The sequence below is a fragment of the Vombatus ursinus genome, unplaced genomic scaffold (assembly GCF_900497805.2).
Source record: "Vombatus ursinus unplaced genomic scaffold, bare-nosed wombat genome assembly UNPS02015255.1, whole genome shotgun sequence".
NCBI lineage: Eukaryota > Metazoa > Chordata > Mammalia > Diprotodontia > Vombatidae > Vombatus > Vombatus ursinus.
The window spans coordinates 8594696-8617877 of record NW_020955033.1 but is presented as its reverse complement, the minus strand read 5'-3'; the positions used below and the strand labels follow the sequence as shown (position 1 = coordinate 8617877).

The following is a 23182-nucleotide window of genomic DNA, read 5'->3' as shown; positions in this document are numbered from 1 at the left end:
AATGCTTTTGGTTTTTTGAGTATTGCTTTAAAATTAATCTGTCTTATCATCTGAGCTTATGACAATGTCTGGAAAGGGGGGGAACCTGTTATAAATATATAGCATTTTGCTTTTGAAGAAGCTAACATCAGTGCCCTACTGTGATTGCATACAGTGGTTCTATTTAGCAAAGAAATCATTAGAAATCATATATGTGTCACTAACATTTCTTCTGAATTTAGCAGAGAAAAATATTTCAGACTCAGTGCTTGGCATATAGTAAATGCTTAAAGATTGTGGGGGTTTTTTTCCATTTATTCATGAAGTCACAGGCCTTTTTTTGTGCTTTACAAAGTGCAGCATTTTGGAGTTGATTTTTAATAAGTAAAAATGTAGGCACAAACCTTATCAATTACTCTCTTTGCCTGTTAGTACTTTATTGGGTATGTGTTAGATGTGTTCTTTTAAAAAAAATCCTTTGTCAACAAAAAGTATTTTACCATTGTTCTAAAGTATTTTCAGTATGCTTATGACTATGAAAGTCACCAGATATTTGGAAGCATATTCCACTAAATGTGGAAATATTATATAGTCCCCATATGGGAGTTTGACTCAATTTCAGCAACTCTACTATGTGCAAGGCATTGTCTTAGGCATTCTCCCATTCCAAAAAATAATCATCATTATCATCATCTTCATCATCATCATCATCATCATCCCTGCTCTCAGAGAGTTTACATTCTACTTGGGGAAAAATCACCTAATTATTCCTTACTTTAACTTTCTGGTCTTAGTAGTTTCCTGTAAATTGTTGATAAATTTAAATGTGAAATATCTATGTAGTACCATCTCTGGACTTACACTCTCAACTCCCATTCAAACTAGCTGGTTAGATCCCCAGAGGGCAGTTGAGTACGACTTCCCTTAGGAAGTAATTTGAGAAAACCCTAAGGACTTTGGGTTTCTAGTTCTGTGTCTTGCAAGCCCCTGTCCATGTTATTACCCATTATCAATCAACTAGTAGAACTCATTTTTATTAGCTTTTAGAAAAGGTATTTGCTAAGAAAGTATAGCAAGAGCCATCCTTTAACAAAAACAATTCCCCCTGTTCCCCCACCATACCAGGACACACTCTCCCCTTGCAGACCACACAAGGTTCCTGAGGATAGTGGGTATATGTATTGAAAACATGTGTGACCAAGGGGTACTTTCTGATTCCTGGCTCCAGAAAACCTTTTCTCCCTTCATGGAATTCTCAAAGGTCATCCTTAGATGTAGTTTCCTTCCGGGCTCAGTGGATGGGTGCCTTTCTAGAATCAATAGCCAGTATTTCTCTCTATTATGAGGGAGTCAAAATTCCTGAAGCTGCTTTTATACAGACTGCCTTTCTACCTAGGTTCTGCTACTGACTCCAGCTGCCAATGGGACCTCTGATGGCACTGAGGCCTCCCAGAACCAACGGCAACATTCTCATAGAACTAACAGAGCAACTGCTCTTACCTGTGCCCCCCAACCCCAAATGGCTCAAAGCAGTTCTGTATCAATGGCAGTCAGGCAGAAGGTTAACTGTGTGGCAGGTCATTCTTTCTGTGTGCATACTCAGTTCTAGCTTAGTAGTTCATTAGTCATCAGTCTTTCTGATTCCTCAGCCAACCAGAAGACTCTGGGTCACCAGCCATGACCAGCCCCTCAGTCACATGCAGGCAAAAATCTAAGCATGTTCTGTATGATGTACCAAGAAGGGCAAATCTGACTCAGAGGACTGGGTCATCATCAACTAGTCCCCCCATTACAGTTGAAAATAAGCTTCTTAGAATAAAGCTATTATCTCCTCTTCATGGTTAATTGGTAATGCTGTGTTAAATGGTAAGCTGTGTAATCTCCTTTCATATCCTTTTCGATATGAATTTGGAAATTCAATTTGTAAATGCCTATTGAATTTGTGAACTCAATTTGTAAACACCTCTTTTGTGGAACATGTATGGATAGATACTCTGAGCTGTTCACCCCATCCTCAGAGCTAAAACACAGGATTCTTACTCCTGTAGCATGAGATAGAGTGGAAGTGCTTTCATAGTGCTGCCTTAGTCCTGATAGCATACCAAAGAACCTCCTTTTCCATTGTGAAAATGAGCTAAGTTACCAAGCCAACCTATGAAGGTCTGTTCAACTCAGGATGTGCTTGAAGGGTTCAGTCCAGGTTTTGTGGGTTGATCTGGAAGCCTAACCACCATTTATGACATTGTTTCCATGGGAAGTTTTGTTCCAAGATCTAAACAGCCTACTTAGGAACAAACTTTTGGAACACAACCCATTTGTAAGTTGGGGATGGCCTATATGGTCTTTTTGTTTGTGTTATACTTGTTTGTATGTTTTTGTATGATCTTAAATTCTTCTGTACATAGAGATTTCCATAAAAAATGTTTGTACATTCTGCCCCCCCTTTCATTACATAGCCAACTAAATAATATTCAGGTTATTTTTGAAAGTTTTTGGAAATAGCATTTCTTCAAAACAAATTATTAAAGAGTTCTGGAATGCTAAGCTTCATAATTGGCTATTGGTGATATCATCCATTGTCAGTAATCCATCCATTGCTCAGGAAGTACACGAGACTGATTTTTTTTTCATCTTTTGTCCTTCAAAAAAGGTCTGTTTCATAGCAACAATAATAAACTTCAATGAGTGGACTTCTAGGAACTTTTTTTTACTTCTCCCAATTCAAGCTGAAATGATTAATTATATCATTCCAATATCTGATGCAGTAAATAACTTTTTCTGCCAGTTGGATGTCTTTGGGGAAATCGTGGAGTTTTTCAGATCTGGGTCACCAGATTTCATATGGTCTAGGTTTACAGGGACAGAAAAGTTTATTGCTTTCTGACAATTGTTTACTGACTATATTAAAAATGACTTGATCCTTTCAGGCTGACTGGGAGTGGGAATGCTTCCACCTAGATCCCATTTAAAGTCTGCTCAGGGACCACTCTGCCATCATAAAATCAAACCTAAAATTGATACCAGTGCTGACAGTTTCAGGAAGGATACAAGGAAACTGACACCATCCATTTTGTTTTCTACCTTGTAAAAACAAAGGGAGGTGGGGCAGCTAGGTGGTGCAGTGGATAGAGCACCGCCCTGAAGTCAGGAGGGCCTGAGTTCAATCTGACTTCAGACCAAACACTTGACACTTACTAGCTGTGTGACCCTGGGCAACTCACTTAACCCCAATTGCCTTAAAAAAAAAAATCAAAGGGAGGATTAGAGAGTAATGGAAGGTTTCATGGGGGAAAGGTGAAGAACACTGAATTTAAAGAAATACCAGTGAAGAATTTTCACAATAATGTAAGGCAGGTTCATTAATAGGTAGTTGATCTGTTGTAGTTTCCTGGCACATGTTGTTATTCAGTCATTTTCCATTGTGTCCAGCTCTTCATGACCCCATTTGAAGTTTTCTTGGTAGAGATGCTAGAGTAGTTTGCCATTTCCTTCTCTAGCTCATTTTACAGGTAAGGAAACTGAAGCAAACAGGGTTAAATGACTTGCCCAGGGTCACAGCTAGTAAGTATCTGAGACTGGATTTGAACTCAGGAAGATGAGTCTCCTTGCCTTCAAGCCTGGCACTCTATCCACTATGCCACCTGGCTGCCCTAAGTAGGCATATAGTAGGCACCTAATAAATATTTCTTGAATTAGATTGAAATCTCTTCTAGGGACCTCATTGAAATTCATTTAATTTTTCTTACTTTGTTCTTCCAAACAGATAAATGTAGGAACTCTGGGCAAAAGGATTAATGAAGTCACGGAAAGTGAGAAGTCATATTATTCTATACTTCTAAGTGTCTATGGTAATTGTTCTTCCATTTCAATATACCAGCTGAGGTTGTACTTGAAAAAATTAAATTTCTTTAAGTCATTTTTGTACTCGTACCCCCAGCACTTAGCTCAGTGCCTGGCACAGAGAAGGTGCTTACTAAATACTTTTTGATTGGCTTATTATGGAAAACATAACTAGACTTCAGTTGTTCTCAAACATAGGGTGTCTAGAAGCTAAAAATTCAGCTCTTATTTTATTTCCAGTGCTCTAAAATAGAAATAAATGAACCCTTCTCTCCCCATGTCTTTTGCATCATTTTTGGAATTAATGGGTCAGTTCAGTGTTTCAGTAAAACATATAACTAGTAATTCATAGTATTTTGTTTTAACTGTACTAGGTCATAGTATGTTATTTTATAAAGTGAGTGAATAATAGGCAGCTTTATGTTCCTTCTGCCTCTTAAAAGAAACCCTTCAGGTACTGCAGTAAAGTGGATCTCATTAAGTTTATTTACTGATCCTTTATTGAATGTCAAGGACAATAGGGAGAAGTTTACCATTTCAAGGAATTGAAATCGAAGTATCAAATATGGCCACATGACTTCTAAGAGCTTGCGGTAGATTGTTCTAAAGGGGACCCATAAAGCCTGGGGCTGATGTGATTACTGGGAAGTAATCTGAGTTAGGGCTAGTCTTCTGAAGGCTCAGTGGAAGAGACTCTTGTGTCTCTAATTGAAGAAATATATATTAAGTGTCTATCATAATTACTGTGCCAGGCCCTCAGTCAGACTCAGTACTACCCTTTCATTATTAATATCTGTGTTATCTGTACAAAACTCTTGAGCATTGTTTAAAAGGAGAGATAGAGTGTGATTTGTCAATGAAAAAGTGAGATAACTTCCAAAGTTGATGAAAGGGTGGTGGGTGTGTAGCCCCTGTGGCAAGACTGCTGACTTTTTTGAGTTGTTGTTACCATCCTGCCCAAAGTACCATAATAGTTTCTGAAAGGAAGTGATGTTGGTGATTTCTGAATGGGATATAAAATTAGGTATAATATTATAGCTTAGAATTTTCAGGATGAAAATCATCCCTAGAGATAATCTTATACAATCCCCCTTATTTAAAAGACAATGAAAATGAGACTCAAGACAGGATAAGTGACTTGCTCTAAGTCACATTTCTCCTTAGTGGTATAGCTGACACTAGACTGTAGATCTCTGAACTCCTAGTACACAGATTTTATTGGATGGAGAAAAGTAGTTATAATGGGGTGTCATAAAATAGGGTATAGTGAGATGAAGTCAGTTAGATAAGAGAATGATTATCAAAGAGTTTCAATTCTCATTTTTTACATTCAAATCTCATTGCATTACTTTAATTAAAGAGAAAGTGAAGGCTTTTTACAAAAAGAATTGATGTGATAAAAATGAAGATTTGAGTTTAAGTGGGTCAATGATACCACATAAAAGCCAGTAGGAAATTAAAGCAATAACTAGTGCAATTCAGTAGGCATTTATTAAATATTTCTGTGTAGATCACTGTGCTAAGTACTAAGGGAAATTAGAATTTAGATAACACATGGTCTATTCCTTCATGGAATTTATAGTCTAGTGGGGGTGACATAAATACAGAGAACTCTAATCTTGAATATTATTTGATAAGTGCATTAAAAAGATACATATCACAGAATCATAGATCATAGGATCATACACATAGACTTAGAAGGTACATTAGTATTCATCTGGTACAACCTAGGGCAGCTAGATGGTGCAACAGATAAGAGCTCTGAGCCTAGAGTCAAGAAGTACTGAGTTCAAATCCAACTCAGACACTTACTAGCTATATGACCCCAGGCATATCACTTAAGCTGTTTGCCTCAGTTTCCTCAACTTTAAAATGGGGATGATAACAGCACCTACCTCTCAGAGTATTGTAAGGATCAAGTAAGATAATATTTGTAAAGTGCTTAGCATAGAGACTGGCATATAATAGGTGCTATATAAATGCTTATTCCCTTCCTTCCCAAATCCTTTAAATTTATGGATAAGAAAACTGAGGTTCAAAGAGATTAAGTAATTTATGCAAGGTCTCACATTATCTAGGTAATAGAGGTAGGATTTGAACAACGTTTTCTAGATTCCAGGCCCAGTACTCTGTCTACTATATAGACTTGGAATCTGGAAGACATTACTGTTAATTATTTCCTATTTGTCCTATATACAGCTTGCTTTGTATATATTTGTTGGCGTGTTATGTCTTTCCCATTAGATTGTAAGCTCCTTGAGGGCAAGAATTGTCTTTACCTTTTTTTTTTAAATCTCCAGAGATTAGAATAGTGCCTGACATGTGTTTATTGATCAATTGAAAGTGCTTGGCAAATTCTACAAGCAAAGTCAGTTATATCATGGTGGGAAGGAGGGATGAAGAATCAGGGAAGACTCCTTAGAGTTTTTAAGTCTTTTTTCCATTTCCATGGTTCGTTGATCTTGTTCTTGATGTTCTGCCATTTTTAAGGTTTTGCCTTCCATGCTAAGAATTTTATTTCCCACAAATCCCATTCCTTTATTCAAGCTTCCTACCATTTTCTTCATGTTGTTGACTTTGGACAATGAGGGGAATGAGGAGCTGTGCTCTTTCATAACCTCTTCTTCTGTCATCTTGCTGGAGTTGGTTTTAAAAGATGGGAAGAAATTTAGTTGTTGAGGAAAGAGAAGAAGGACATTTCTAGGAAACAACAGTATGATCAAAATCAATCAGTCAATCAATCAATATTTATTAAGTGCCTACCATGTGCCAGGCAGAAGACAATGAGAGACAGTTTCGGGGCAGGCACATTGAAGGGACACAGATGATAATACTGCTTGACTAGAGATAGAATGTGTTGACAGGAATAATATGAGATGAAATTGAAAAAAATTCTAGATTGTGGAAATTCTTCTAGATTGTGAAAAGCAAATGAGAATGAGCTTGACTTGGTAGGGAGCTCCTGAAGAATTGGTAACAGAAGAGTGATATGACCATATCTAGACAATTTCAATTTCAATTTGATTCAATTCAATAAACATTTAGTAAGTGCCTACTATGTGTCAGGCACTTTGCTAAGCACTGGGGAAACAAATAAGAAAAAGGCAGTTCCTGCCTTCGAGGAGCTTATAATCTAATGGGAAGAAGAAGCTGGAAAGCAATGGAAGGGGGAGAACATTACGAGGTACCTACTAAGGGGGCCATGGAGTTGAGACCAAGCAAAGCTGCTTGGAAAGTGGAGTGAGCCACATAGTCTAGGTTCTGCCTCTCTAAAGGAAAGCTGTGGTTGGAGTTTAGTACCCTGCCCTCCAGCCCTCCAATCAGCAGTGACAGAAAGCTAAATGAATTGAGAGGGTAGTAAGTGTATATAACACTGAGATAAACCATTTAAATTCTCTGAGCCTCCATTTTCTCTCTTGTTAAATGGGGTTAGTAATACTTGATTTCTGACATCCTAGAATGAAATGTGATTAATGTATGTAAATGGTTTTTAAATCATATATATGTGAATGTCATAAAAATATAAATATCACCTGTTGAAAACAAGCCCTGTGAGGACAGTTTTTTTGTATCTCTAGCTCAGGATATAGCTTGGCCCACCTCACTTAGGAAGTACGTGTTGACTGATTAGCAGTTGAGACTTAAGATTACTTTTAGTGGATAATAAAGATTCTGATTGGTATTAGAGGTATTGGAGAAAGCTTTGCAGGTATAAGAATGAAGGGACATTGGATTTGGCTTAAGGAGGGAATAACACACACTCAATTGGGTATGGAAATCTATCTTACCCTACAGGAAAATAGGCAGAAAGGGGATGAAAGGGGGGGTGATAGAAGGGAGGGAAGATTGGGGGAGGGGTAATCAAAGAAAACACTTAGGAGGGACAGGGTCAAAGGAGAGAATAGAATAAATGGGAGAACAGGATAGGATGGAGGGAATTATAGTTAGTCTTTCAGAACATGACTATTATGGAAGTGTTTTGCATGACTACACATGTATAATCTATATCAAATTGTTTGCATTGTCAATGAGGGTGGGTGGGGAGGGAGGAGGGGAAAGATTTTAGAACTCAAAGTTTTAAAAACAAATGTTAAAAAATTGTTTTTACGTGCAACTGGGAAATAAGATATACAGGCAATGGGGTATAGAAATCTATCCTGCCCTACAGGAAAATAGAAAGGGAAGGAGATAAGAAAAGTGCGGAGGGGCAGGGGGGTGTGATAGAAGAAAGGGCAGATTGGGGGAAGGGGTATTCAGAATCCATGTTGTCTTGGGGTGGGGGAGGGGAGAGAGGAGGAGAAATTTTGGAACTCAAAATCTTGTGGAAGTGAATGTTGAAAACTAAAAATAAATAAATTCATTAAAAATAAAGATAAAAAGGGGAAAAAGAACTGAAGGGAGCTATGACATGAAGAAGAAACTGGAACATTTGAGGGACAAAGGTTAGTAAGTGGTGTAAGGCTGAAAGGTTCTAGCATATGGCCCAGTGCTAAGTAATTTAGTTTTTATTTTTGGGTTTTATTTTGGTTTTGGTAAGCCTTGATTGGGAATCAGAGTAGAATAGTGGTGACTTGATTAAAATATTGATGTTAAAATAAAAAATATTTAGAATTAGAATGTAAAGGAAACTGAAATACAATTAAAAGACTTCAAATAAGATCTGAGAAATACCACTTACCAACTTTTATTGAATTCCATTCTGCTTTGTTCCTAGGAGTTTGAGTGACTGGATTAGGTGCCTGAGTTCCAGTGACTAGTGTTAGGCTTGGAATTGCCACCCTGCCTCTTATTGTTGTTGTTGTTGTTCAGTTATTTTTCAGTCATGTCTGACTCTTCATGACCCCATTTGGAGTTTTCTTGGCAAGGATACTGGAGTGGTTTGCCATTTCCTTCTCCAGCTCATTTTACAGATGAAGAAATTGAGGCAAACAGGGTTAAGAGATTTGCCCAGGGTCACACAGCTAGTAAGTGTCTGAGGCCAGATTTGAACTCACAAAGATGAGTCTTCCTGACTCCAGGCCTGGCATTCTAAGCACTGCCTATTTAAGAGGCAACTAAAAAACCCCACACACCATCAGTCCTCTACCCTTACTACTCTTTCCCCAATTCTCCCACGTTACCCCCTAAAAAAGCCACTTACCACCAAAATATCTTGATGCTACCCATATGAGTACTGTTTACTACATAATAGAAGCCAAACTGTGGTGGATGTTTTGTAATATGTCACTGGTAGACCATATAGCTCCTGTACTTTGGTTTTCTTGTCTTTGAAGAGGAAAAGGAGATAAGGCCCCAAATGTATTCTGAGGGGCTGGCGTCATTGAATAGTAGAAAGCATTAGGTTCAGAAAATGTGTGGTCAGATCACCATTTAATGGTTGTCTAGGCAAGTAACTGGACTCATCTGGGTCTCAGCTTCTTCACTGACCAAGTGGAGGGTTGGTCTAGAAAGACAGGATGAAAGAATAAAAAGGGCCCATTCTATGTTTAGTCAGAGGACCTGGGCCCAAGGCCCAGCATTGCCAACTTTCTACTTGTAAAGTATCACTAAATCTCTTAGGTCTCAATTTCCTACAAATGTACATGATCTATATAATGTAAATAATTTATCTACATAAGTCTTATATATAAAAATAAAGAAGCTGGCCCAGATGACCTGTAAATTCTCTTTTAGCTCTAAATCTATGAGAAGAAGGCTGTGAGGTGGTCTCTAACAAATTTTGCCCAAAGGAGTGTGTCAGGCCTTCACCTTCCTTCTGAATAATTTGACTACCAAAGTGTTTAAACTCTCCACAATTGACAAGGAACTCTTATTTCTTTTATCTGTATTTTTTAAAAAAACAAAAAAAAAAGGCTCTTCATATGCTTTCTTTAACAGGAAATATGTGATGAAGAGAGCACTCCCTGGTGCAAGAAAATATAGTAGTAATTTCCTTCCTTTGATTTTCCCTCTTCAAAAAGACAACCCTCTGAAAGAGGTGCCCACTTCCCTTGGGGTTTGAGGTCCACAATGCCTTTGCTAATTACTGTGGTTACAAACCATGCCTTAAGGGACACACTTAAACAGTCTTTCATGACTTTTAAAATGATCTTTTTTGTTCCTAGTCAACTCACTTCTGTTTTTGAACAGAGAGAGAATTGCTTATTTAAGGACAGGTTAACTCTTTTAGGCTTAAGATGCATTCCCTGTAATAACAATAATAATAATAGTTTGCACTTATGCAGAGATTTGGGGATTGCAAAGGATTTTTTCCATACATTCATAATTTCATTTGAATTGTAAAATAGATGTTTTGAGAGAGTAGGCATGCTTCTTACGTAAATAACTTTCTCATATATACGATGCCTGTAAATAAGTTTGAAACCATAATTTTTAAGTTTCTCTGATGGACTTGAGATTTTTACTGCTAGACATAGTTAGGGATAGAATTGTTTGTTTGTTTTTTTAAAGCCAATTTAAAGGTAATATTTGTAAAGAAAAGATAGTAACTGGTACTTTTCCAAAAAGGAGGAAATTTAAGAGTAAATGGACTTGGACATTAAGTAATTTTGTCCTATTTTCTTTCAGGTAACATTTAAGCATCTCATCTTTGTACCATGCTCTACCATAAATCTTTGACCTGCAGTGAATATCATTTTCCTTTCCTCATTCCAGAATTTTGAAGCTTCTGAAACTAAATAGCAAAGAGAATAAATGGCTTCAAGTTTTATTTTTACATATAGTTTTACAATTTTATTTTTACAATAGATTTTGATTGAATATAATTTCTTAACTGAACAAAAGCTGATTTGTTGGAAAATATTTATTTTATCAATGGTTGATTTTGCAAATGAAGTTCTTACAGTATGTTCTCTTAAAGCAATGTTACTAAGTAGTTATTTACCATGACATTTAAAGATAAACTAATTGCATTCTTATTGCCATGAGGTTTCTGGATGAATTCATTCATCAAACAATTAACTGTAATAAGTGCCTAGAATATACAGCTTTGGTTACTAGGGGAAGACACAGTTAAAACAGGCTATCTGCCCTCAGGGAGCTTTCCTTTCAGTTTAGTTAAGTGGATAAGAATCAAACACAAATTATAGTGCACAATCTTAGAGGATTAAGAATATTAGCACAGTGCAAAGGCTGAGAGCTAAAAAGGAACAGATCTCCATTTAGCTACAGTATAGACTAACAGCTCTAAACAAGACATGAGGAAATCTACATTCTAGACCTGACTCTCTCTCTACTCTGGGTGATTTCGCTTTTCTGGGTCTCTATGACTTCTTCTATAAAATAAGGGTGGTAATTATAGACCAGATGATTTCTAAGTCGTCTTTTCCAGCTAGCACACTCTAAGATTCGAATTAAAATAAACTTTACAAACTTTACAGCAATCTATAGTCAGTAATGGTGATGGTGGGCAGTATGGTATAATGAGGAGAAAGCTGCCCTTGGAGTTGAGATAATGTCACTGGGCTGTGTGACCCTGGGGAAATTATTTATCCTCTCTTATCCTAGCTGGTGTAGTGGATAGAGTCAGGAAGACTTGAGTTCAAATGTGACCTCAGACACTTACTAGCTGTGTGAGCCTGGACAAGTCACTTAAACTAGTTTGTCTCCGTTTCCTCATCTGTGAAATGAGCTGGAAAAGAAAGTGGCAAACCACTTCAGTATCTTTGCCAAAAAAAAACTCAGATGGGGTCTCTAAGAGTCAGGCATGACTGAAATGACTGAACACACAGTTTGGAGCTAAATCTAAAGGGAAACTGATAGAGAAAAAAAGTATTCAAGAAGGGAAAGACTGTTCAAGAATTGAGGCAGAGCTGTCCTGGCGTCATCTGTTAAAATAGGCCCCCATCCAACAAAATTATCTCCCTTAGACTTCAGGGAAAGATCCTTGGGATATGGAAAATTAATTATGTATCTCTTCTATGTGATCTTTATATTGGTGATAATGAAAGCCATAAAATGGGCTCGCTCAAAAGGAAAGCAGCAGACTGTGAAGAATACCTTGGAACACGCAGTTAGCTGATCACAGGAAGAAAGATAAATGAGAACCACACACCACCTGAAAGATCCCCTTTGTATCATGTAGGCCAGCTACTAGCCATAGTCGAGATAACCGTGTTAACAGTTAGGAAGACAGCCTATCCCAGGGAACACAAAATAAAAAACAAAGTTACATAAGAGCCGAAGAGTGCTCTCATTGCTCGCTGCTCTTTATCCAATTTTTTAAAAACCCACAAAGTTGTTTCTTTTTAGATAGAAATTCTATTATCATTCATGTATATGAGGCTCCTAGGTGCTGAATGTGGAATCAGAAAGACCTAATTCAAATCCTGCCCCAGACGCTTGCTAGATGTGTGACTTTGTACAAGTCACTTAACTTTTCTCTGTTTCAAATCCTTATGGGGATAATTGCACCTGCCTCCCAAAGTGGTTGTGAGGATCCTGAGGAGATAATATTTTAAAGTACTTTGCAAACCTTAAAGTATTATATAAATGCTAGCTGTTTTTATCATTGTGATTTGGAATGCTTTACTACCATCCTCATGTTATTTTTATATTAAAACCAACCCTAAAAATAATATATATACATAAAATATATAATATATATAAAACATTTCTCCCCCCAATAATCCATAAATATTAATGTAACCATTTAATATTGCTGGACCTGGAACCAGAAAGATCTGATTTCAAATCCTGCCTCACACACTAGCTGTGTGACCTTGGACAAGTCACTTAACCTCTGTTTGCCCCAGTTTCCTCAGTTGCTTCAGAGCTATAAAATGGGGATAATAATAGCACCTACCTAACAGGATTATTGTGAGTATTTAATAAGATAATATTTGTAAAACGCTTAGCACAGTGCCTAGCACATAGTAGGTACCATATAAATGCTAGTTATCATCATCATTATTAACAATAACAACAACAACAAATTATGAAACTGAAGAAGGAAGGTTAATTGACTTTACCTTGGGTAATGGCCTACTAGGTCACATGGCTAATAGCCGACTCAAAAAATGAACCACAATCTTCTGAATCTCAGCTTTTCCTTCTGCATTTTGCTCCTTTATCAAGCATGTTATGACCAAAAGAGCAAGCTGGACACCTGCAACCTGGTGTGATACTTCCTTGTATGCCCTGTAGTGCTGAGCATAGCATGAGTGTGCTGTAAATGTCCAGTGAATAAATGAATCTGGGCAAATCCAAATTGAAACACTTTATGGATGTTTCCCCCAGAAATCCCCATAGGACCCCTGGAGCCTTCTCTTTACTAGTCACAGTGTTGTCAGGATCAGCAGCAAAGTGGGGTCATGGGATCACGGATCTAAAACTGGAAGAAATCTTGCTTGCCATTAAGTTCTCAAAGGTAGTAAACATCAGAGGTGAGATTTGAACCCAGGTCCTTAGTCAACAAGCATTTTTATTAAACACTTACTATGAGCCAGTCACTGGGCTAAAGTTCTTTGACTGTAGGGTCAGTGTTCTTTCCACTGTCTTGACTCTTAACCTTGATTCAGACATGTTGGCCAGCCTTCAACACTCAGAGATCTTGATTTAAGTATATCATAGTAGTATATAACATTATTGCAGAAAGGAACTTGGAGATGTCAGCTAGGTGGCCCAGTGGATAGAGTGTCAGAACTGGAGTCAGGAACTCATCTTCGTGAGTTCAAATCTGGCCTCAGATACTTACTAGCTGTGTGATGCTGGGCAAATCACTTAACCTTGTTTGCCTCAGTTTTCTCATCTGTAAAAATAATATGGAGAAGGAAATGGCAAGCTATACCAATGTCTTTGCCAAGAAAACCGCAAATGGAGTCATGAAGATTTGAACACAACTGAACAACAAGAATTGAGAGATCATTTCATACAATGTTTTTTATTTTAGAGATGGAAAACACTGAGAGATAAATGCTCTCACTTCTCTCCCTAGAAAAGTGAAATAGTTTACTTAAGGTCACATGATTGCTTATTGGCTTAGATGGGACTCAGTCCCATCTGATGTAAATCTAATATTCTCTCCATTCTGCCCCGACCCACTAATAACTGAGTTCTCTTTTCTCGGTTTCTCTTGGAAAGTAGAGGATCATAAGATCGTAGATCTAGAGCTAGAAGAGGAATCAGGTCATTTAGTCCAACCCCCTCTTTTTACAAATTAGGAATCTGAGACCACTTGTCCACAGTCACTAAGGGAATAAAGTAGCAGGGCCAGGATTTGAACCAAGTCTTCTGACTCCAAAGCCAGGTCTTTCCATTGCACCAGAGAGGTATGGATAAAAGTTTTCCAGATGGAAAAATTTGGAAATTTTTAGACAAAAGAAAAGAGGAAGAAGATCAAGATGACTTATTTTTAAAGAATTATAGTTGGAGACGAAAAGACGTTCATCCTGGGCACAGTTGGGGAGGAAGGAAAAGTGTCCAATTGCAAATGAACAGACATCACCAGTAAAGAGACCAGGGACAAAAGAGAAGTGATGGTCACATTGAAGAGCCAAGAATACAAAGAAGAAAGTTTTTCCAAACTATGAATCAAGAAGCGAAGAGATCAGCAGATGTAATTTCAGGATAACAATCTACCTTAGGATCACTATCTCGCTTGGTAGTAGAATTAATTTACTTAGCAGCATAGCACGCATACTTTAGTGGTAGAAAACAACAAATAGAGCTTTTCCAGTAACTTGTTCGTTAGCTTCCACACAGATCACAGGATTGCAGATTTAGAGCCGGACCAATGTTGTTGTTGTTGTTCAATCATGCCTGACTCTTCGTGACCCCATTTGGGGTTTTCTTGGCAAAGATACTGGAGTGGTTTGCCATTTCCTTCTCCAGTGGAGTAAAGCAAACAGAGGTTAAGTGACTTGTCCACAGCCACACAGTTAGTGTCTGCAGCCAGATTTGAACTCAGCTTCCTGACTGAGCCACCCAGCTGCCTCCTAGATGCAATATTACTTTTCATCTAATCCAACCCCCTCATTTTACAAATTGGGAGACTAAGACAGAGAAACTTAAATGACTTGCCCATAGTTACATAGGTTAGTAAATGGCAAAGACAGGATTTGAACTCGGGTCTTCTGACCCCAAATCCAACACTTTGTCCATCATCCCTTTCTATCATCTACCTCACCCTCCAATAAAGTGATGTGTCCTAGAATATATATGAATAAGTTGATCATCTATGTCTGTTTAAAAGCTGTGCTAATGCATTCAAATAAGTTAGCCTTCCTGGTGATTTTGTGTATTCACAACAGAATGAATATAAATTGATAAATTAAGATTAGGGTAATATGAATAATCAGAATAATATTAGAATAATTGAGTTGACTCAATCCTTTTCTTTATCTTTTTCAATTTAGATTTTTAGCAGAACACTTTTCAGATCTTGATAAGCTTACCCATAGAATCTTTGTATTAATAGACAAACATAAGAATATCATACACCCAAGTGACTCTGCCACAGAACTGATTTCTATTTTGCCTTTCATTTTTCTTCAAACAACAACTGATAGACAACAAAATCAACAGCAAAGCAAGAGACTTTCCATTTTTCTCTTTCCCCACAGAAGGGATCAATGGACAGGTTAATTTACAGTGAGATTCCACACTTGTGATGTACCAAGTTGGCTAGACTAGCTCAAGTTAAAATATGGTTTTGTTACTAACAGTTGATACTATGTAGGTTGTTGACTCTGAGACCAATATTTTTAATAGTGAGAAGATAAGTGACATTAAATGTGCTCCCAGGACCCAGCTGATTTTTTGAGAATATTGTTTTGCTTTGCATGATATGCATTTTGGAAAAAAAAAATAAAATTGACTTTTTTTTAAATCCCCCTCCTTCCCGCATATCCTCCCCTCTGTGCCTCCCCCGCCACCACCCCCAATAAATGACTTTTGGGAAATAGCTGAGGGGAAAATCCTCAAAGGTAGAATCCTGCCAAAACTAATTTTATAAAAATTGTTATTGCTAGAAACTGGCATTTAGTGACATTTTGATTACTTACAGTTTAGGGGAATTCATTTTCGCAATTTTCCCCTTTGCTTTGTACCCTTAGCCCCCAAATTAGAGATCTTGTTATTTATTGTCAGTAATGTTAACATTCATTTTGGTTTCCTGTCTTTTTCATTCTTTTGATTTAGCACTAGTTTTGTGTAGGCTATCCTAGCATTTATTTGAATAACAGGGAGGAGTACCAAAAATCCAGTAAATAATTACACAGAAAGTCAATTTATTTAGTTGTAGTTGGGTCTTTTTTTTTCCCTTGACTTAGCCACTTATTCATGAAAAACTATTTGAATTTTTTTTAAATGGTAAAAAGGCATTTTTGTCTTCCTTCTGTTTTATAATGATATTCTTATCCCTCATGTAACTAAAAAACTTTCACCTTTCATGTCCTATGAGGGCCCCCACTATGGTGCTTTATTTAAAATGTCTCTGTCATAAGGTTATTAATTAAAATTTAGTATGAGTTTAAGCTCATATTACTTTAATATCTGGAATGATATTTACTCCACAATATCTTAATTACTAACTACTACTATTCTGAGAGGAGTAAATAAGGCCTTCTTTATCTTTAAAACAGGGCCTACTGAAACTTCATTTTCACCAACATTCAGCATCTACTGTGTGTTTAACACTTTGCTAAGTTCTAGGAAAGGTACAAAATTTAGATAAGAAAGGATCTCTGCCCTTATAGAGCTTGGAGTAGGAGGATATTACCCATTCACAAATAGCTGTGATTCACAGTAACATGAAAAGTGTGTTAGAAAGGTGAAAACAAAAGGCTGTGAAGGTCTGAGGGAGGAATATCCTTGCATTGTGGTTGCTGAGGGAAGGCTTCATGTACGTGACCTGTAAGGTAGACTTCAAAAGGATGATTCAGTAGCTGCAGGAGAATTCAAAGTAGAGGAGGAAGGTGTTGGTCTAAGGAATGGAGACAGGCAAATTCGGGGAATATTTCGGGAATCCAAGTAGTCTAGTATGGCTGTAACCTAGAATGAGACAGGAACCCTAACAGAAAGTTCTATCAGTTAAGGCTGGAAAGGTAGAACATCACTAGGTTTTAAAGTTCCTTAAATTTTAGGAAAAGGAGATTAAACTTTAATCAGGAAGCTAATAGTCACTGAAAAATATTAGGCCAATGAAAAGTCTCATCAGAGTTTTGCATAAGAAAGATTATCCTGGCCTGCAGATGAAAGCTACAAATGGAAGTTGGGGGGCAGCTAAGTGGCACAGTGGTTAGAGCACCGACCCTGGCTTCAGGAGGACCTGAGTTCATATCTGGCCTCAGTCACATAACACTTACTAACTGTGTGACCCTGGGCAAGTCACTTAACCCCATTGCCTAACCAAAAAAAACAAACAAAAAAAATGGAAGTTGGGAGAGAATAGAAGCGAAAAGATCTCGTAAGAAGCCATTGCAATAATTCGGATGGTGGTAAAGAGATCCTGTTCTTTGTTGGTGGCAGTGGACATAGACAACTATTGACTGATTGACTAGGACTTCAAGATTAACTTGGGGAGGCACAGTGGAAACAGGGGCGGCTTTGGAATCAGAGGTTGAATATCAGCTCTGCTCGTTTCTATCTGTGTGATCTTAGTCACAGTCTTAAATGAGAGAGAAGCAAGAGATTTTTTTTAAGGTAGAACCAACAGAACCTGGTAATTATTGGATATGAAGAAAGGGAAATGAGAAACTAAGGTTTCCAACATGGTGGGCTAAATGAATAGTGATGCCATTGACAAAAATAATGAAGTCAGAAGAAGGAGCAGGTTTTAATAGAAATCACAGAATCCGAGTGATGGAAGGGACTTCAGAAAAGCCCTGTAGTCCAACTTTTACATGAATAAGAATCCCTTCTATAATATTCCTGAAAATTGGTCATACACCTTTTGCTTGAATACCTCCCTACTTCTCAAGGAAGCACATTCCAGTTTGTGATGACAATAATTGTTGGGAATTTTTCCCTTATTTGAAGATTAAATTACATCTTTGGCCCAGTGTGGTGGGCCTCTGTCCACCTCTGTCCACCTCTTGCAGCTATCTGTGAGGCTGAGGCTGATGGATCTCTTCAGCCAGGAAGTTCTGAGCTACAACGCACCATGCTGATGTCCACACTGACTTTAGCATTAATGGTCAGCTCCCAAGAGCGGAGAGCCTAAGTAGGGGCAAACTAGCCCAGGTCAGAAATGAGGCAGATCAAAGCTCCCATGCTGGTCACTAGTGAGATTGATCCTAGTATGTCTGCATTTCTGGCCTGGGTAAGACAGGGAGATTCAGTCTTTAAATTTTTTTTTTAATTTCAAAAACTTTCTAGAGGCAAGCAGAACTAGTTTAATCCCTCTTCCATGTGATCCTCCGTTAAGTCTTGCTGCCTTCTTTTTTGGGGGGGGGCGGTTAGGCAATGGGGTTAAGTGACTTCCCCAGGATCACACAGCTAGTAAGTGTTATGTGTCTGAGGCCAGATTTGAACTCAGGTCCTCCTGAATCCAGGGCCAGTGCTCTATCCACTGTGCCACCTAGCTGCCCCAAGTCTTGCCTTCTTTTGGCAAACTACTAAAGTTCCTTTAGCTAGTCCTTATAGGGCATCCATCATCCTTGTTGACTTTCTCCAGATAAGCTCCTTTTTTGGAGGAAGATTGAAACAAAATGCATGAGAGATCATGTGGATATTTAGCTTTGTTTTAGATATAGGATCATAGATTTAGAGCCAGAAGAGACCTTAGAGATCATTGGGTCCAACTCCTTCATTTTATTTACAGTTGAGGGAACTGAAAGCCAAAGATGTTAAATGACTAGCCCAAGGTCACATAGGTAATAAGAAGCCAAGCTGGGATTCAAACCCAAATTCTCTCACTTCAAAGTTAGCATTCTTTCCTCTGTACCATACTGCCTCCCCCAGTTAATTATGAAGTCCTAGTGAGTCAATCATCAATAAGCATTTATTAAATGCCTACTATATGCCAGGCACTGTGCTAAGCTGTGAGGATACAAAAAAAAAAAAAAGGCAAAGGACAGTCTCTGCCTTAAAAGAGCTCACAGTCTAATGGGGTAAACAAACAATAACTATGTACAAACAGGATTAATAGTAGATAATCAGGAAGAAGTTACTGAATTTAAGGAGGATCAGCCCAGGCATCTTAGAAGATGGGATTTCAAATGGTGCTTGAAGAAACCAGGGAACCCAGGAGGCAAAGATAAAAAGGGAGAGAGTTCCAGGCATGAGAGTTCACAGACTTTGAAAATGCATGAAGATGGAGGATCTTATGCAAGCAGCCACAAGGAGGCCACTGTCACTGGATCACAGAGTGTGTGGGAGCGAGTAAGGTGTAAAAAGACTGGAAAGGTGTCCATGGAGTGGCCTTAGACTTGTCAGTGAAGTAAAAAGTTGAGTCATCTACACTAAGTTTGTGTGCATGGGTAGTGGGCAGGGGAGGGTTGCAGATATGAGGCTGAGATGGGCAGGGGGAGAAAGAGTATAAGAAAAGAAGAAAAGCTTTGGGAAAGTGAGATAGGAAGTCAATAAAATAGTGTAGAAAGATTACTGGGCAGTGTTGAGAGCTCCACGGAGGACATGCACCATCAGCTTGAAGTGAGTGTGAAATCATCACGATTTCCTAACTTTCTGAAGTGACGGCTCAGCGGCCCGGTAGCAAGGTAGAAGAGAGGTGAAACAGAAGCAATGGAAGAGATTCCTGGTTGGAAGCCAATGAATTCAGCGTTGTGGCAGGCCGTGGGCTCAAGCCTGGCTATTAAGAAAGTGAAGTCAGAGTCGGGGAGGTCACCTGGGAGAAATAGGAGGGGGTTAAGATGGTGAAGAATAGGCTGAGTTTGAGACAAGATGGAAGAGTTGTGGTCAGTGTAGAATGCTCAAAGATCCAGATGCTGTTGCCATTCCACTTAATTGTGAAGTTTAAGGGGTGATAGATACTCTGAGAGATGGATAGAAGTCACTGGAATTGAGGGATGGTGTAGTCAAGGTACTACAGTTGTCTTCAACATGCATAGTGTAGTCTCTAAGGATTCTGGCAGAAGATGGAGTGATGAAGATCATGAAATCATAAAATTAAAAAGCCATCCTTGGGGTCAGTAGATGACAGCAACAGAGATGGGTAGGGAGTAAAATAAACAGATAAACAGGAAGCAATCAATGTTAGTTTTCTATGAATGCCTCTCTTAAATTAGTTTCAGAGGAAGTGGCAATTTAGACAAAAAGCTGCCCTTTGGCCTGCCTTGACACATCTCTGCCCCATCCTAACATACTACCCATCAATTTTATACAGGTGAAACCACATTAAAATGGACATGGACCATAATAATGAAAAGGAATCACAACAGTGAACAGGCCATAGTGGGGATGCCTATGAAAGTAAGGAGAACCAGTCCTATACTTGTTCTTTACCATTGAAAATTGCATTCTCTAACAATGTTGGCTGGGAGTGAGTTGGGATGGAGGATTTGATAAAGATAGGTGGCAGCTGGCTGCTAGCATCTACAGCCTACTCACTTGATTTTGATTAGGTATTTGCATAAAAATGCTGACTTGAGAACAATGCAACCATATTTGTTTTGCTATTAGGTAATGGAAAAATTACTTTGTTGCTCTCTTTTTAGAACCAAGGTTTTTACTTGTAGACAGGGTTCCACTGAGTGGTTTTTGATGCCTTATTAAATAGGTCAGAAAAGCATTTCTACACTTGGTAAACAGTGTTTTCTTTTTTTCCACTTAACCTTCCTTTTAACCTTTTTGACATGAAGACTTTTTCTTAAATCAGCCTTTGAAGCCAAAAACTAAGGAGGGCTATTTGAATTCATGGCTGCAGAGGCAAAAAAAAAAATCTATAAAGAGGCAACTTCTTTTTTTCATGGATCACAACACAATTGTAAATAGTTTTTGGTGAAAAAAAATATATAACCAGTGATGTGTGCTGACAGATTTTGAGTGGAGGTGTGGGTTGTTCCTGCCTCCACACTTGTTAGTAATTCAATCCTATGACACTATTGAAATAATGAGTACCACCCAGGGCATAAGAAATGAAGAACTGTTTGCAGAGATGTCAGTGTGGCAATATGTTGCAGGAGTTCCTTATACATGATGCAATTGACATTTTTTTTGTTTTGAGTTTCCTGCTGGGGCACAACAGAAATGTGTAGAAAGGTTCATTTTCACATAGCTCTGCAAGCTGGTATTTTTACATCTCAAACCTTAAGGAAAGAACTTGGATTGTAAAGGGACACTTTGAGATACTACTGGCTGATACCCCTCCTAGTTATGAGACCACACAGCTCTACAAACACATTGGAGTCAATTTTGTTCACTTATGTAGTGATTTTAGTGGTATATATTGGAACAGAATTAAAATCTTAATTTTGGCTCTGTCTCATGTCTTCATGAGTCTCTGAGGCTTAAGGTAGCATGGGAAGTGTGTCATGGCAAGATTTTGTGAACCACTTTTATTTTAAAAAAAAGAAAGTCTTACCACATTGAGCTAAAACTCTGGAGCCTCTTCACTGAAAATCTTAGCAGTTGCCTGCACTGACAAAGCTTCCATCTGCATGTAAGAATTTAATTGCTGCAAAATTGAGTTTATTTTTTCTACCATTCTAAAATGTTCCCCTTAGCATCAAAATCCTTAGGGAACTGTCACATTTGAGGTTGCCTCCTCTAGGTAATTTGCCCAAGTAACTTGAAATAAAGTCTATCTGACAGAAGGACTGGCTTCTCTGTTTACGGGTCTAGGTGTTCAATGTGTGGCTCATACGAGAAACGTGACTCATTTAACCCTGGCATTTAGCTTTGAGATTTTTAGCAAAACAACTTTCTACCTAATTTACAACGCACTCCATGTTCTGCAGTGGCGTGAAGGTGACCCTGGTTCTTGAAAGTTTGGCCAGCAAAGTGCAACTCCTGTCTGTTTCCTTCAGGCTGAAAAGGTTTTGGGTATGGGCCTGGTGCTGGGCTCCATGATTGTCATTCTAGGAGCAATCTAGCTAATTTCAGAAGTTGACTTCAGGGTAATAAATTTCTTGGCCATAGCAACTCTTGGAAAACTATTCACCAAGTAACGAAATGAATATCATCTAAGTCTACTAGTAGAGGGAGTATCCGCACTGACTCATCAAAAATCCTTGAAATAATGAAAAACTAATTCACATGAGCTAGTTGGCCACTAAGGCTTAAAGTTACTTGCGTACTAATACCATTTTGTTCTGTTTTTAAATACATCTTATTGATGTCATTTATGTTTATCGTGCAGCCATTTTCTACCCTCTCCTCTACTTTGAAACTTTCCCTGTAAACAAAGAAAAATAACCAAGGAAAAAGATATGGAATCAGGATGCCCTGAGTTCAAATCCAGCCTCAGACACTTGACATTAGCTGTGTGAACCTGGGCAAGTCATTTAACCCCGATTGCCAGACCAAAAAGCAAAAAAAAAAAAAAGATCAATAAAGAAACCTTGTCTGATGACATACACAGTATTCTGTCCTTGTAGTCCCCTACCCTTTTGCCACGAAGGCAGAAGTATTTCTTTATGTCTTCTCTAGGACCTTCATGGGTTTTTCCATTACTCAGAGTTCAACTTCCTTTTTGTGATCTTGTCATTTATGTTGTTGTAGTAATTGTGTCTATTATTCTTTTTGTTCTACTTACTTGGCTTTGCATCAGTTGATATAAATTTTACTTATTTTTAGTGATTTGGAGCATGTTTTCATGTAGTAATCAAATTTTCTTTTTTTTTTTTCAAATCTTTTGAATCTCTTTGTTCATTATATTTGACCACTTAAATGCTCATTGACTTATTATCTATTGGGGGATAGATCTTTGTATTAATTTGTGTCAATTCCCTGAATATTTTGGACATCAGATTTTTATTGGTTCTTAGGCATAGAAATCATTAACTGCATTGTTCAAGGGAACTCTGAGAAGACACTATACCTATCAATGCACTTCCTCTGCAATTTATATTGCTCTAGGTCACTCCCAAAGGGGGTGGCTAGGTGGAGCAGTGGATAGAGTGCAGGGTCTCAGCTCAGGAAGACTCAGTTTCCTGAGTTCAAATCCAGCCTCAGACACTTACTAGCTTGGTGACTCTTGGCAAGTCACTTACCCCTGTTTGCCTCAGTTTCCACATCTATAAAATGAGCTGGAGAAGAAAATTTCAAACCACTCTAGGATCGTTGCCAAGAAAACCTCAAATGGAGTCAAGACCTCAAATTCAGTCATACGTGATTGAAAAACAAATGAACAAATGAACAACAAAAAAATTCTCTAAAACTATAAATTGCTGCAGAGATGTGACCACATCTCTCTCTCACACACACACACACACACACACACACACACACACACACACACACACAC

The 23182-nt window shown here is 38.1% G+C and overlaps 1 protein-coding gene across 4 annotated transcripts in view; it reads left to right on the top strand.

The window, feature by feature from the left end:
* The window catches only part of LOC114031900 (DNA repair-scaffolding protein-like), a 556996-nt gene that overhangs the window by 428959 nt on the left and 104855 nt on the right, over positions 1–23182 (top strand). The window lies entirely within an intron of this gene.